Genomic DNA, 14,319 nt, shown 5'->3' with positions numbered 1-14,319 from the left:
TGCACTGCAATCAGCAAAGCATCACAATAAGCAATTCACCACAATACGCAATACAACAAAATATGCAATACGAACTGTATTATAATAAGCGGTACAGCATGCGATGTACTAAAATCTGCATTGTACCACTATTTGCAGTGCACCACAATAAGCAGTACAGCACAATAGCAGTAACCACCATATTAGATTAAGCAATACAGCACAATAGCAATAACGATCCGGGATTGCACAACGATCCTAGATTGTATGTCTTCTGAGGAGTGACATCATCTTCCTCACGTAGACAATAGGAACATACATGTTTCTTGGTTAAGTCACTAAACTAGTGCAGAGAGGGAAATATTTGATATTCGGCATAATTATGGATCACTTGAATGATACTGCAAAAATATATATGTATTTGTTGCGATTTAGCCTAGGCTCCTTGTGGTCCAATACACATTTAAATACGTAATGATGACTCATGAAAGAATGAATCATGTTACTGTTAAATTTCAATAGTATTGTTCCGGATAATGTCTCGCAAGCCCTTGAAATGAGCAGATGATGAAATAATTTGCAGGATATCACAGATTTATTCACAAACAACAGCTATTTTACTTGTATTTACAGACAGCAATTTCAAGAAATACTCCAGGGGTTCAAGAGCTGCGCCAAACTGCGCCGAAACAGTTATCTTGCTACATGGTGCTCGAAGGTGCCAATTCTTGTTTGTGGTTCGCGGAGGTATCGCTAATGCACTGTAGCGCGTCAAATACCGGGACTTTGGAAAAAGAAGCATGAAAACTTTGTTCACGGGACGCGTTCTTTCCGAGACAAGGAAAAAGATATGGAGGGGGAAACTTCAATTTTTTTTCACTTACTCACCATCTACCACAATCGCGTTATCTCGTGACCTTGGAAAGTAGTTCTACTACCTTGAAGTACAAAGTCTTGTACTGTTATTAGTATAACCCGCGGGCTATTTAAGTCCCTGAATGAACGTGCCGAATTTTCTGATTTTGGAGGGTTTTTCCTCCTTCGGGGTTACGTACTGAAAATAACGGTAATTTCACGGCTACCAACCTGCGTTCAAAAACAGCATATCTACGGCGTAAATTCGCATTATTGTCCACAAGATCGCACACGCGCCTTTGCGAAGAATCGAAAAGGGGGATTAGTTTACTCGTTTAAATCACCGAAATTTTTCGCAGATCGTTGGGAAAAAACAGGATCTGTAAAAACCAGCTAAAATATCCATAGTTTTGTCGTCTAGCCACTATGCGGTCGTGTGGTTGTCATCGGCGATTGCCGATCGTAACAATTTCACATCGTGAAAATCCGGATTTGGCAAACAGGGCCGGCTCGAGGAAAAAAATATCTACCCATGCAGAACCTTTTTTTGGTTGAAAAAGCTTTTTTCACCCTTTCAACTCCATTTGGCACCCCTCCTAGAGCGGCGCCTAATATGGACGCACGGTCCATCCCTGCGTTGGTGGGGGAGGGGCATGTTCTTAACAATAGTCAAAGGAGGGAGTTTGTACTAGGAGCATGCTCATTTTATATAATTCTGTGAGAGATACCTCTTATATATAAATGTCCTACCTTTCCAAAGCATGTTGTTGGAAAGAATGAAATGTTTGCACCCTCTCTTCATGTTTTTTGCACTTGCTCTCGTGCATTGCTGGGATGGTACTTTACTCCCTCATGTATTACTGGGATGTTTCTTAACATTGCATCTTGCACTACAATGTAAAGAATTACAAGAAGTGAAATTTAGTTCAGAGAATATACAGAGATAGGTATTGGGCAGACATATTTAAACTTTGCAACCTTGAAAGCAGCCCAAAGTTCACAATTTTGCCAGTTTTAGTGAAAGCTTTTTTATCTTTTGCACATGGTAACGCAGACAGTGAAAGAGAGTTCAGAGTTAACAAAAGTCTGTTCGAACAGTGAAAAATCTGTTTATTCAATGCTTTAATGGAATAAGACACAAAACCTTATGTTCAAGGGCATGAAAAGTTTGAAAAAAATTGTCATTGAGATGCTGAACTCTTCTGAAAGTGACTCGTGATTTGTATAGAAAATATTATAACAGCGTTCAAGCCGAGACAACAGCAGGGAAAAAACATTTTTAATCTATTAATTGCTATTAACTTTAGAAATTGTTTAAGTAAATAAGGAATTTTTTTATATTTTTCTCATTTTTTGCATTTTGCTTTTAAATTTAATCATTTCTTTAAATTCTGTGATAAGTTAACTTTTTTCATGGAAATCCTTATTATATTCTGCACGCACTTTTTTTTGCCATATCAGGATGAATAAGATTTTGGTGTTCAAGCAGCAGAAATTCTTGCTGCCTAGGTTTTACAGTATGCATGCTGTTTAATTTGAAAAGAGTCTAATAATTTTTATTCATCATTTCAGTAATGCATGTTTTAGATGTTTTAGTAGTGACAGATTAGATACTTCAGAAAAAATTTAAATGGACTTTCATTTGTGAAGAAAATTTATTTATAGAATTATTCGTTCCAACCATTTTTGGCAAAACTTTTGGCATTTGGCAGAAAAATTACTCCTTATATTGCAGATATAGTTAATTTTTAGTTCTGCTCCATTTTCAAAATTTCTGCTCCAAAAATGAAAGTTTCTGTTCCAAAATGGATGAGGGGCACTTGCACCCCTGACATTGGAAAAATTGTAAATTTTATGATGCATTAATACATGAGAGTAAATAATGGTTGACATTTTCTCAACTAGATGTGAAATTGTAATAAGTGTTGGGAAAAAAAATTGATTCTTTAACCTACTGACGCTACTGCACGTATATTTACGTGTGCAGTTGTTGACTTCCAAACGGTCTTGGCCGTTCATGGCCAAAATATTCTCCTTCCAGATGGTCCCAAACATAATTATACGGCTGAAAAATCATTCTTCCAAATGGTCCTGCACTTAAATATACGATTGTGCTTTCCCCCTGCACTGAAGAATCAAAGCTGACCTAACACACGCCCCTCTCTTTTCTTCACACAACGACCATTGGCAACACCAGCTATAGCAGATCTACTACAACAGGTGTTATTGTACCCTCAATAGGGAGTTGTACTAGGCATGGGAAAACAACAGAATGCCTTCTGGCACTTCGTAGAGGACAGTAGTCAAACAACTTGTACGATAAAACGCTTAAGTACCTTAGCTGCGTACCTATAGCTCTTAACTGGTACATTCCAGACAAGCCTTTTAATCCTAATTTTAATTTAGTAAGTGAAATGAATTTCATGGATTACAAAGAAGAGTATTTTTTGTCACTCATGTCTTTGCATTCACTGCTTGTTTTTAGTTGATTTCAGACATTCTTATTGATCAATTGTGCTAAAATACTGGTATTCATTCTTTTTTGACAAGCAAGATCCTTCCTATTAAGTCGCAATCACTAAAACTTTGAATGAGAAAATAAGATAAACAAGATCTGCCCTCTGAGTTGTTATATTGCAATTTTTTCTTCTATTCATAGGTAGAATTCTTAAAATTTTTTTTTTCTACTGGTTTTTTTTTTTTTTTCATTTTCTTCTCTCTTCTCAAGTATACACTGTGGCTCTGTTTCTCTTTTCACTCATGAAAGTAATATTTATTTCTTGCCGGAAATTTTCTGCACATCATCATCAAAATTAACTTGGATTCATACCAGAAAAGTTTTTCCAATCTTCAGAGGAAGAATTTTTATCCACTGAATTAGAATCTGATGATGATTCTGATAGCGGGTTAGGCGCTGCCAGAAGTTGGTGTCATGTTGGCACACATTAGAAAACGGCTGCGCCACCAAAATTCCCTTTCTCTGGTAACCCAGGGATTCACGTAGTGATTAATAGTATCTATGATTGCCTCAAATATTTTGACTTGCTGTTTGATGATGGCCTTCTGAACTAGGAGCCTTCTGAATTGGAGGAGATGAACCGTTATGCAGAACAATGTCTTGAAAAGACTGACTTGACTCCAGTATCCCACTCACTAAAGTGGCAACACACAGATAGGAAGGAGATGAGCCGATTCATTGCTTTTGCTGCAAGGGGTTCAGAAGCCCATGGAAAGATCATTCGAGTCAAAGCGATCAGTGCTTTCAACCCCCCTTTTTTTGGCCAAGTGATGAGCAGCACAAGATACGCGCTGCTTATGAAATTTTTATATTTTGAAAGTGAAAATTTTGATGCCACTGCACATCTTCAATCGAAACTGGGGAAAATTTATGATGTGCATAAAAAGCTCATCAGCAATTTTTAAGCGGCATACACTCCCTTGCGGGTAATTGCAGTTGATGAGACTTTGCTGGGATATCAAAGCTTGCTTGGGTGGAAGCAGTATATCCCTACTAAATGTTCCAGATTTAGAATAAAGTTGTATTAACTGTGTGAATCCGAAAGTGGGTATATTTGGAATTCCCTTGTGTTCACCAGCAAAGACACAATCTTTCGAAAGGAGTACTCCCAGTATGTCTTGGTTACCAAAACCGTGATTTTGCTAAGCCACAATTTATTTGAAAAAGGATACAAGATCATAATGGACAATATTTATAAGTCTCCTGAGTTGGCAGAGTTGCTGATAAAAGAAAGGACAGATATATGGTTCCATGAGAAAGGACAGAAAAGGGCTTCATCCGGTGCTAAAGACTAAAAAAACTAACACAGTCTTGTGTTAAAAAACTAACATAATGCTTAACACAGTCCATAATACAGATCTTGTGGATATCAAAACGCGTGGGAAAACATGCCAGAAACTCATTGTCGTGGTGGATTATTAACTCCTCAATGGGGATTTGTTGGATCAATGTCTATCAAATTGCCAGGAACCAACAAAGAAAATACTACAAAAAATTATTTCGTTTTCTTAATCAAGTGGTTTGGAACAAGGGCGTAGCCAGGGGGGGGGGACTTGGGGGTCTGGTCCCCCCCCCGAAATGTGAGAAAATGACCGAAAAAAGGGAAAAAGATGGCCAAATCCATTGTTCTGTCACTTTGGTCCCCCCCCCCCGAAATGAAAGTGGCCCCCCCCCCCGAACGAAATTTCTGGCTACGCCCCTGGTTTGGCACACATTAGTTTTGTTCAAACAAAACAAAACAAAAATGGAGGTATTATAAGTCACATTGATTTCCAGTTGTGTTTGGTCGAAAGACTAATTGAAACATCAGGAAGTGTCTGAAATCGTCAGGAAATGTTACATGATTGAGGGCGAGACATTTTCTGTCATGTGCAAAGCACCACTTCTCGAAGAAAAAAAAAATCCTGTTCGAAAATGCATGGTAAACAAATCTGATGTGAAAGGGAAGTGAACACAGAGGGAAAGCAGATTTGAATACAAAGAATGCAACGTCAGACTATGCATTGTTGAGTGCTTTGAAGTGTACTACACAGTTAGATTTTATTAATTATATAAGTAGATGTAGGCAGAGCCGGATTAACCCATATGAAGGCCCTAAGCACTCGTAATTTTAGTGCCCCCCAAATGTTAGAAAATGACCACACACAGAAAGGGGCCGTTCAAGTATTATGTCAGCAAATTTTTAGCCATTTTAGACCCCCCTCCCAGTGACCAAATTTTTTTTTGTCTGCACTGCCCCCCTACCTCCTAGCGCATATTGGTGGGATCAGAAATGTGTGGAAGGGGAGGCATGGGGGCTCATGTGCCTCCCCCAGATGAAAGGAAATTTTTTTTTTTAAATGTAAAAACATTTAAAAAAAATCTAATTTCAAAAGAAAATACTTTTATATGTTATTATAATCGATTTTTCTGTTAATTTCAATGCTATTTAAAGGGTAAGAACTCAAAAATGCTCTTTAAGAAATTCATTGCGACCCACCCTTTAAGCCATATATGGTAAACCCTTGAGCCACAGACCAAATGTAGCCCTGAAGTTTATCTGATGTGGCTTTCCCCCCTTCAAACCTAATTTTGTACAAATGAACTAAGCGGCACATTTACAGATCACTTAAATGATCCGCGGCACAATTCCAGAGCATTTAAGTAGCTTTGACACATTTTCAGATCACTAAAGTAGGCTCATGGCACATTCAAAGATCACTTAACTAACCCGTGACGTAGTTCTAGAACACTTAAATGATCCGTGGCACATTTAGAGATCCCTTGAGTCCCGAGTGGCACAACTTTAGAGCACTTTAACGCGCCCCTCCCGCATTGTGGTTCTACATAACTCAAGTTAACCGGCAACATTCTCAGATTACTTAAATGATCCATGGCAGAATTACAGATCACTTGAGTGATGCGTTATGCGTTGCACATTTCCAGAGCACTTAAGCAGCCTGGACACATTTCCTGAGCACTTGAAGGATCCGTGAAACATTTATCAAAAACCTTTTTGGCGCACCGAGTAAGATGCAATTAAGAATATTTCATATTTTCATAAAGGGTGGTTGATGACGTAAACATCATCCAAACACCCCCCACCCCTTACCATCAAGTCAGCAAATCGAAAATCCCCTCCATCGATGCTGACGTAATACTTGAATGACCCCAAAAAAATGGCCAAATGCATGGTCTATCACTTTTGTTGCCCCCTTCAAAACGAAATTTCTATATAGCTACAGGCCATGGTGTTGCCCTCCATGATAATTAGATCTGTTTACAATTTTCGAGTGTAAGTAGGCAGGGCCCAAGTTTTGCATGGACATTTGCCCAGATCCTCATGTTTTAGGAGCCCCAAATTTTTATAAATAATTTTATTTGGTAAAATTTTGAAACATCAATGAACTTTCCCTAAATTGCATCATATTATTTCCAAAGTGCCCATTATTAGCAAACCCTATTAAATATCAATTTTAATATTATACCAGTGAGTAATAGACTTTACACAGCATGTATAAAATGCACCAACTGCGATATATTAACTTACCAAAAATATGTTTCAATGTGTCTTTTGTTGGATTCCTCAATTTCGCATCTTTTTGACCGTAAAATGATTTATGAAATGACGACAAGAAAGTTTGCATGTTTCATCAACATGAAATCCTCTTCTTATTATAAAGGATAAAATCATCAGTTTGCTGAAGTCTTTGACAAGAAAAACTGTTATCTCCAGCTTTATTGTGTAATGAAGCTGAGATAACTCAAAAATTAGATTGATGGCATTATCAATGATTTTGCTCACATGAAAAACCGAAAACCGTAATTGGTGGAACGGGGTTCCAATGGATAGTTATAATCCATCAAACCTCCTTCATCATGACTCTGCCTATTCCTGTGCAGTAGTGCGCTTTGCAATGATAGTTAGATTCTAATAAGGTCGGTGAAGACGTAGGTTCACCTGAGACCCAAGGGTTTTTTGTTTTTTTCGTTTCGCTATAGTTTTGTAGTTTTCAAATGTTCATAGACCTGGCAACACAGGTCGAGGCATGTGTAGAAAATTTTTTGATCTTTTTAATCGTGCTTTATGTCTACTGTCGTATGATGAAATCTCCGCAAGGTGTGGAAATTCAGAATCGTTCAATTAATCAAATAAGTTCTTCGCCAGTTTCTTTGCATATGACGTTACGTCAGCTACTCCGGAATCACGCCTGATATTAACTTTTCTAACGTACCAAGGTAGTCCGGTGTATAGGTAGTAGAGAGAAAGACCTCCCCTTCTTTTTTTTTTACCGTGTATCATGATCGCGCGACCTTGAAAAACTGGTTTTACTACTTTGTACACTGTTCTGTATTGATATACACGCGGGTTGTTGAAGAATAAGCCGGGTTTTCCTAGGAGCAGGTTTCTTGTGCTGCGCGCAACGTAATTCGCCCAGCGGACACGCCTTCCGCTCACCGATAAGAAAAGCAGCATGACTGTTTTCCCACAGAGCGCTTTACGTCGGGCGTGATTGGCCGACTGCTTCTGGAGGAGTCAAATGCGTCGTGCGTTTTGACGATGTTCTCTTCTCTTTCTTTCGTGTTTTCTTTCGCTTCCCTTCAAACCGGAGCATGCAGGCGACAGAGTAGCTGATGCCAAGGCCATGTACTATAATATAGCCGCCCTGATCTGATACGCCACGCTAGGAAAACACAAACGCGTAGCGTAATTATATAACACGTTTCTGCCGGCGCGAAATGGTCTAATTCGGTTCACGCTGTGCAAAAAACTTATTCCTAGGAAAACCCGGCTTAAGATGAGGGATATCTAGTTGCTTCCCTGAATAAAGGGCCGTGTACAGAAGTTTCAAATTTCGGATTTTTATTACCCTGCAGATTTTCTCCCTTCTGATTGTATACGGGAAGTTACGGTACTTTCGCGGCTATCGGCCGGCATTCAAAGACCGCGTCTCTACGGCTTAAATTCGTCTTGTTCCTACAATATTGCGAATGCACGGTTTTTTTTATATCGTAAAGGATTGGAACGCCCGTTCAAATTGTAAAACCTTCCCAATATCGCGGAAAAAACCGAATCTGTAAAATCTCGACCTTGAATATTCAGTTTTGTCATCTAACTGCTATGCGGTAGTCACCGTTTCGCATCGCGAAAATCACAGGTGTGTACGCAGAATCGGCTTTTGGAGGGGCACCAAAAAATCAAATTCTTCACAGATAGTATAAAATAAATTATTTTATTCCAATATTTTAATTCTCTACTTCTCTACAAAAATATTTTTAATTTTTGATCTCGGGGGGGGGGGGGGGGAAAGAAGAGGCCCCTTATAACCTCCCTAAACTTTTGGTTGTGGTGAAAATCCGTGTTTGGAACTTGCTATTGCGCAATGGTAATCGGCTAAAAATGTGATTTTCTAAAGACTTCAAATTTTGAGTTGGCCATTCCTTTAAAAAAATTTCTGGTTGCTACGGCGATCACACACACCTACAATACACCTGCATACATTGAACTTCAAATGCACGCATTACCAGTTTGGAGAATAGATGTAGGGTCGCAACTGAGAGGGGCAGGCGGGCCTAGTGTCCTGCGCTCTGTACTATAGGGGCACCAAATTCACCCTATTCACTGACTGCTTCTTCTACATTACATGGGTGTGCCAAAATGTGTACTTGCCGCGTTTGTGAAAGTATTTAGTTGCGGCGCTAGATAGATGGCACCATCTACTGAACACAAAACATGTTAAATGCTGGGCACACACACATAAGCACACTGTTAAGTTTGTCCAACACAAATCTGACATAGCTTCCATATTCAGGTGTTAAAATATGTGACAGTTAAATGGCGACAGATCAGAATGGTGGACCATCAGGGAAGAAAGATAAAATCATTTTACCAGGAAAACCAAAGGGTGAATAGGGAATGCGAAGATAAGTGTCTGAGAGAGAATCTGATTTGCTTTAAATTTGATCAGAAGATATTGAAAATGCTAAGATATTTTTAACGAAATGTAAAATCAATCAGAAGGGAATTTATACATTGATTAATAGTAAATATATAAATGTGTGCCTTCAACTGTTAATTAAAGTGGATCCTGCTTATAACGTTTTTCAAAAACCGTCATAAAAAACGTTATAAATAGGAAAACACTTCAAACGGGAAATAATGAGAATTACTTATTGTTAGGACCACGAAAATAAGTTCATACATTCTAAATGGGAGAAACGTTATAAGCGGGATCAACTGTAGATAGATTGACTACTGTTTTAAATTTAATACATGTGCGGAATTCCATACATTAAATTCTCAGTGCTAATGAGCTTCTTTTTGCAAGTTTTTCCTACTAGTAGACAATGAAAGTAAATGAACCTTTGGATAGAACATGTTTTTAGAAATGAATTTTATACTTGATTCACAGAGACCACCTTCTCTTACCTGGAATATGACCCACCGCTCAGTCTCAACAAAGAAATATAAGCAGGTGATCAAAAACCTGGGTCATACTGGAAGAAAATTCATAGAGATACTAATGAATTATGGGGGGGGGGGCATAAATTTTTTTTTGAGAGCTACCCACTTTCACTCAGAAAGGACCCAGATTTTTCAAATAACCTGGGTCCCGGGACACAGGTAAATTAGAGTCCAGTGGCCCCTTCATTAATGCAAGTTCTTGTTTGCAATTAACTTTGTGTCACCTTTAGTGCCATAAAAGTAGATGCGTAAATTTGTACTCTGCCACTTGTTGGGGGTCCTGTATCCATTTTGGCAGTTCTCCTCTAATTTTTAACTAAAAAAAGTTAAACTCGACACCCTTCCTGGTCCAGCACCCGGGAAACAGATCAGGAAACCCAACTGCCCTCTTTTAGTTACAGCAATGGTTTTTCGATAAAAACCTTCAATTGTAAAATCAAGTGCTTTTAAAATTTTATCATTTTCTACTCGATGGTTGATGCTCAGAAGAAAAATTGCATACTCGAAAAGAATGTGAGATTTCATCTGTTTTTTTGTGGTGCCCCTTTTCTGCGGAGATGCTTATTTCGCTTGATGGTTAATCCCTCCCTTGATGTAGGCCTGCATAATGATTTATATTTTCAAAATGCACCATGTTTTTTTATACATATTCAATTATTTCTGTTTAATTTCAATCATCAGAAGAATCAGGCATTTCACATTGTTGAAGTCCGCAACTGTTTATTCTATTCCGTAGCATACTTTATCAATGGACATGGTTTTTATTACTGTTTAGTGTAATGATATTTTTATTGATATATATGTAACAGTGCCTTGATGATTCAGAATTCAATAATCTCTATATTATAGTATACGCTCTTGTAGCGTATTGCATCTCTGGTGAATATGACTGATGACCACTCATGCCCAGAGCTAATCAATCTCCGATGACTAGCCATATGTGATTGGGTTATTTGATGTACACATTTTTGTTTGTATTTCTGTTTCTGAAATGTTTGGAAATTGTGGAATGTGAATGGGATGCACATATGTGTAAACTATTTTATTTTGCATGTATGTATAATTATTATCTCTGAAATGTTTAGCAATTGTGGAATGTGTACCAGATACACATATGTACTATTTTATTTTGCTTGCTATTTTACTGTGCTTGTATGTATAACTGTTTCTGAAATGTTTGGAAATTATGGAATGTGTATAGGACGAGCATATGTATTTTTCATTTTGCATATTAACCATATTGAAAATATGTTTCCCGGTGATGGCTTTTCTTTTAGAAGTCCTGTAGGATATGGATGGAGCCATCACACGGTTAGTTAGTGTCTTGACGAACATTACAAAATCACAATAATTTATAATGATATATATGTGAGAAAGATGACGCCACATGCCGGAATTGAGTTGGCGAATGTGTGTGGACGCGCATGCACAGAGGGTGGATGAGGAGAATGAGTGACAACGCAGTGGACAAAAGACAGTATAAGGATAATGTCGATTGGATTGGATTTTTGATTTATTGGTGCAAGGACCAATTTTTTCAAACTGCGCCAAAACATATGATTAAATAAAATTGAGAAATCTTTGTCCTTTTGTCACGTGAAGAAAGTAAAACTATGCATGAAGCGTAAAACAATGACATGAATTGTAAATTATAATTTGTTGTAAAAACCAATTGCTTTAATGAATTTGAAAATGTGAGATGCATAGCAATGGTCATTTAAAATGTCACGAAGAGAAAGATGACTGACCAAAAGTGGTCAAACAAGTAAAAGCATGAATAATAGTCAATGGACTTTGACAGTGTGGGTACTCAGGTTGACTCTCTCTTGATAAAAGATATGATTGTGTGAGGCGACTGTGTCTTATATGTAACCAGGCAAGCAGAACTTCCTCCTTTCGGTTAGTCCTGCAGCTAGAATGCCAATGGCCAAGTGTGGGCTTGAGGGGATGTAGTTTATTATTGATTTGATTATTCCAATGCTCCTGCCAGCGGTGATGCATCACTTCTCGGAGGATTGAGAAGTGGTCACTGGCAGGTAGCAGGTACCGAAAGGTTGTTGTAAAGGTTTGTTATTCGTCTGCTTTCTCATTGCCCGTCATCAGTGAATGGAAACCGTCTTCGTTGAAAGGTTTTGAAATAGTGTCATCACTAGAATTGATTCACATGTATTCCTACATGACCTGGTACTCAGTAAAATTTTACTGTAGTACCGTGATGAATGAGGTGATGTATTTCATGAAAAATGGCATGAATTAATGGATGGGTGTAAAAAGTGAAGGAACACAGTGCCTGTAATGAGCTTAGAGAGTCATTATAGATGATGCATCGTCAGTGGCGTTTCAGTTGTATATGATGAAAGAGCCTGAAGGATAGCGTACAGTTCCGCCGAATAAACAGAGAACTTGTCAGTAGTTTGAAAGATGTCTCCTCACAGCAGATGTAGGCACAACTGACATGGCCAGGGCTGTTGGAACCGTCGTTATATATGGAGAAGTACCTGCGTATCTACCCCTGTGCATAAGGAATATCTGTCGATATATGACATCTGCTGTGGTGGCTCTAGTGTATAATGATAATGAGAGAGACATCTGGCGGAGACTGTTCCCATGGTGCCAGTTGTGGAGCAACTAGAGACGTGACTGTCTATGAGTAGTTCTGTTATTTTCGGCCCCCTTCCCCTACGATCACAGTATTTTGGAGAGCCTAGCCTTTTCCCCCCACATCTACCGTCTCAACACAGTTAAACTCACTTATAATGAACACTGATATTACAAATTTTCATGTATAAAGATGTTTTCCATGTCCTGTGAATTTTGTATTGCTTGTGGGGTAAAAACGTTTTTTCCGTATTTAATGCTGTTCTTTCCCCAATTCTCCTTCCGTTTTTAGAATTTCAATATCTCTGTGAATATTGCACTTAGAAGCAAGGAAACTTTTTTTGTTGACATCAGGAGCAACAGGGCTACAATTTTCTAATTAAAAGTTGGAAAACAGGGGACCGTGTAAAAATTTATATTTTTTATTTTGTTTGTACAGGGTAATTTTTAAACTCCTCTTTATCATTTTTTAAATTAGAATGAGTGATTAGATAAAGACCGAGCTAGCACTTACAGGACCCCAGGCCTACTGCATAATGCACAAATAATTTCCATAAATTTTTTATTTAGGCATTTTTAATTTCTAGTTGGTTGTAGCTGCTCAGTAGCAAAATACAGTGGGACCTCGCTACAACGATACTCAATATGACAATAAATCCCTCAACAATGATATTTTTTTCAAGTCTTGTTTAGATATGTCTACATTCTAATGTTAAACTTCAGTCTCCCGATAAAATGATAATCCTTGTACAACGATATTTGTTCTTGGTCCGCAGAGTATCGTTATGTTGAGAATAGTGTCAAAGAATTTTGACACTATTTCTAAAAAAATTGACATAATAAAAAAAGTGAATTTAAACCTCTAGAAATAGCATTAGGCTGCTATAAAAGAGTTTTTATCAAACTTTTATGACTTGAAAAATGCAACCAATTAAGTGTATATCGATTACATTCAAGTTGATGTAACAATAGGCTTATTGGTTGGTTTTTTTCCAAGTTTTGTGTTTAGTAAAAGATTTCATCGAACTATTATTCTGTAGTCCCGGCCTTACAATAAAATGGTTGATATTTGGAAAAATAAAAAATATCTATCAATTCATTAAATCCCACCTGTGGAAAAAAACCTGATGTTAAAATATATTATGAGCAATACTTATTTGAGAAATTATTTAAAAAAAGTGATTGAGCTTAAATTTTCAAAAATATACACTTATTCTGAAAATTCCTTGATTTCATGCATTTTTATACATAAAATCAATTAATGGTAAAAAGGTCAAAATAATGCAAATGCATATGCAAACACTGTTTAGGGCAATGTTATAGTATAGTATGGTATATGTTAGTATAATGGGTGCTGCATTTTTACAGCAGAAACCATTTTCTTTGGGTTCTTGTGAAAGTGGTTTTAGTTTTTCTCTTTCAGAAATTTAAAAAAACATTATCACATACTTTTCAAGATATTGTATTCATGCATTCATATACTCATTTTCTTCCTTTTCAGATGCTACCACAAGTATTGCTGCAGTGTAAACATCTCATAGCAAACCAATTTCAAATTTGATAATTTTACATTGAAGAATTTGAAAATCTTTTATTCAGTATATGATTTTTAAATCAACTCAACCAAACTTTTATGTGTTCATTGTATATATTCAAAACATTATCAATAAATACAGCAGAATTTAGTTTTATGCTAAAATTATATATTTATGTGTGTGTGCGTTTTCTGTGGGGTTTTTCCCATATGAACAGAGTGAGAGAAAGTATCCCACCCCTGGGGGGGGAGGGAATTCAATGTCTGTACTCAGTGGATCATGCTACTGAGTGTTTTTAGGAAAGAAATGGTTGTCTATGGTTTCTTGGTTGATGTGCTTGCTCAGATTGCAAGAGAACCAGGGCTCAATTCCTGGTGGAGGTGACAAAG

At 37.5% G+C, this 14,319-nt stretch overlaps 1 protein-coding gene across 5 annotated transcripts in view; it reads left to right on the top strand.

The window, feature by feature from the left end:
- LOC149083312 (uncharacterized) overlaps positions 1–14,097 on the top strand; it is a 165,852-nt gene extending 151,755 nt beyond the window's left edge. For all 5 annotated transcript variants that reach the window (XR_016193246.1, XM_089236548.1, XM_089236549.1 and 2 more), the window contains one exon: positions 13,897–14,097. The gene's annotated coding sequence lies outside the window, so the exon portion shown is untranslated. The remainder of the gene's footprint in view (positions 1–13,896) is intronic.
- The last annotated feature ends 222 nt before the right edge of the window (positions 14,098–14,319 follow it).

Source organism: Pholcus phalangioides, unplaced genomic scaffold (genome assembly GCF_987345545.1).
Source record: "Pholcus phalangioides strain wild (caught in Gottingen) unplaced genomic scaffold, Ppha-v1.0 ptg000009l_1, whole genome shotgun sequence".
Lineage (NCBI taxonomy): Eukaryota > Metazoa > Arthropoda > Arachnida > Araneae > Pholcidae > Pholcus > Pholcus phalangioides.
Note: the sequence above shows the minus strand (reverse complement) of the source record. Positions and strands in the feature narration are given on the sequence as shown.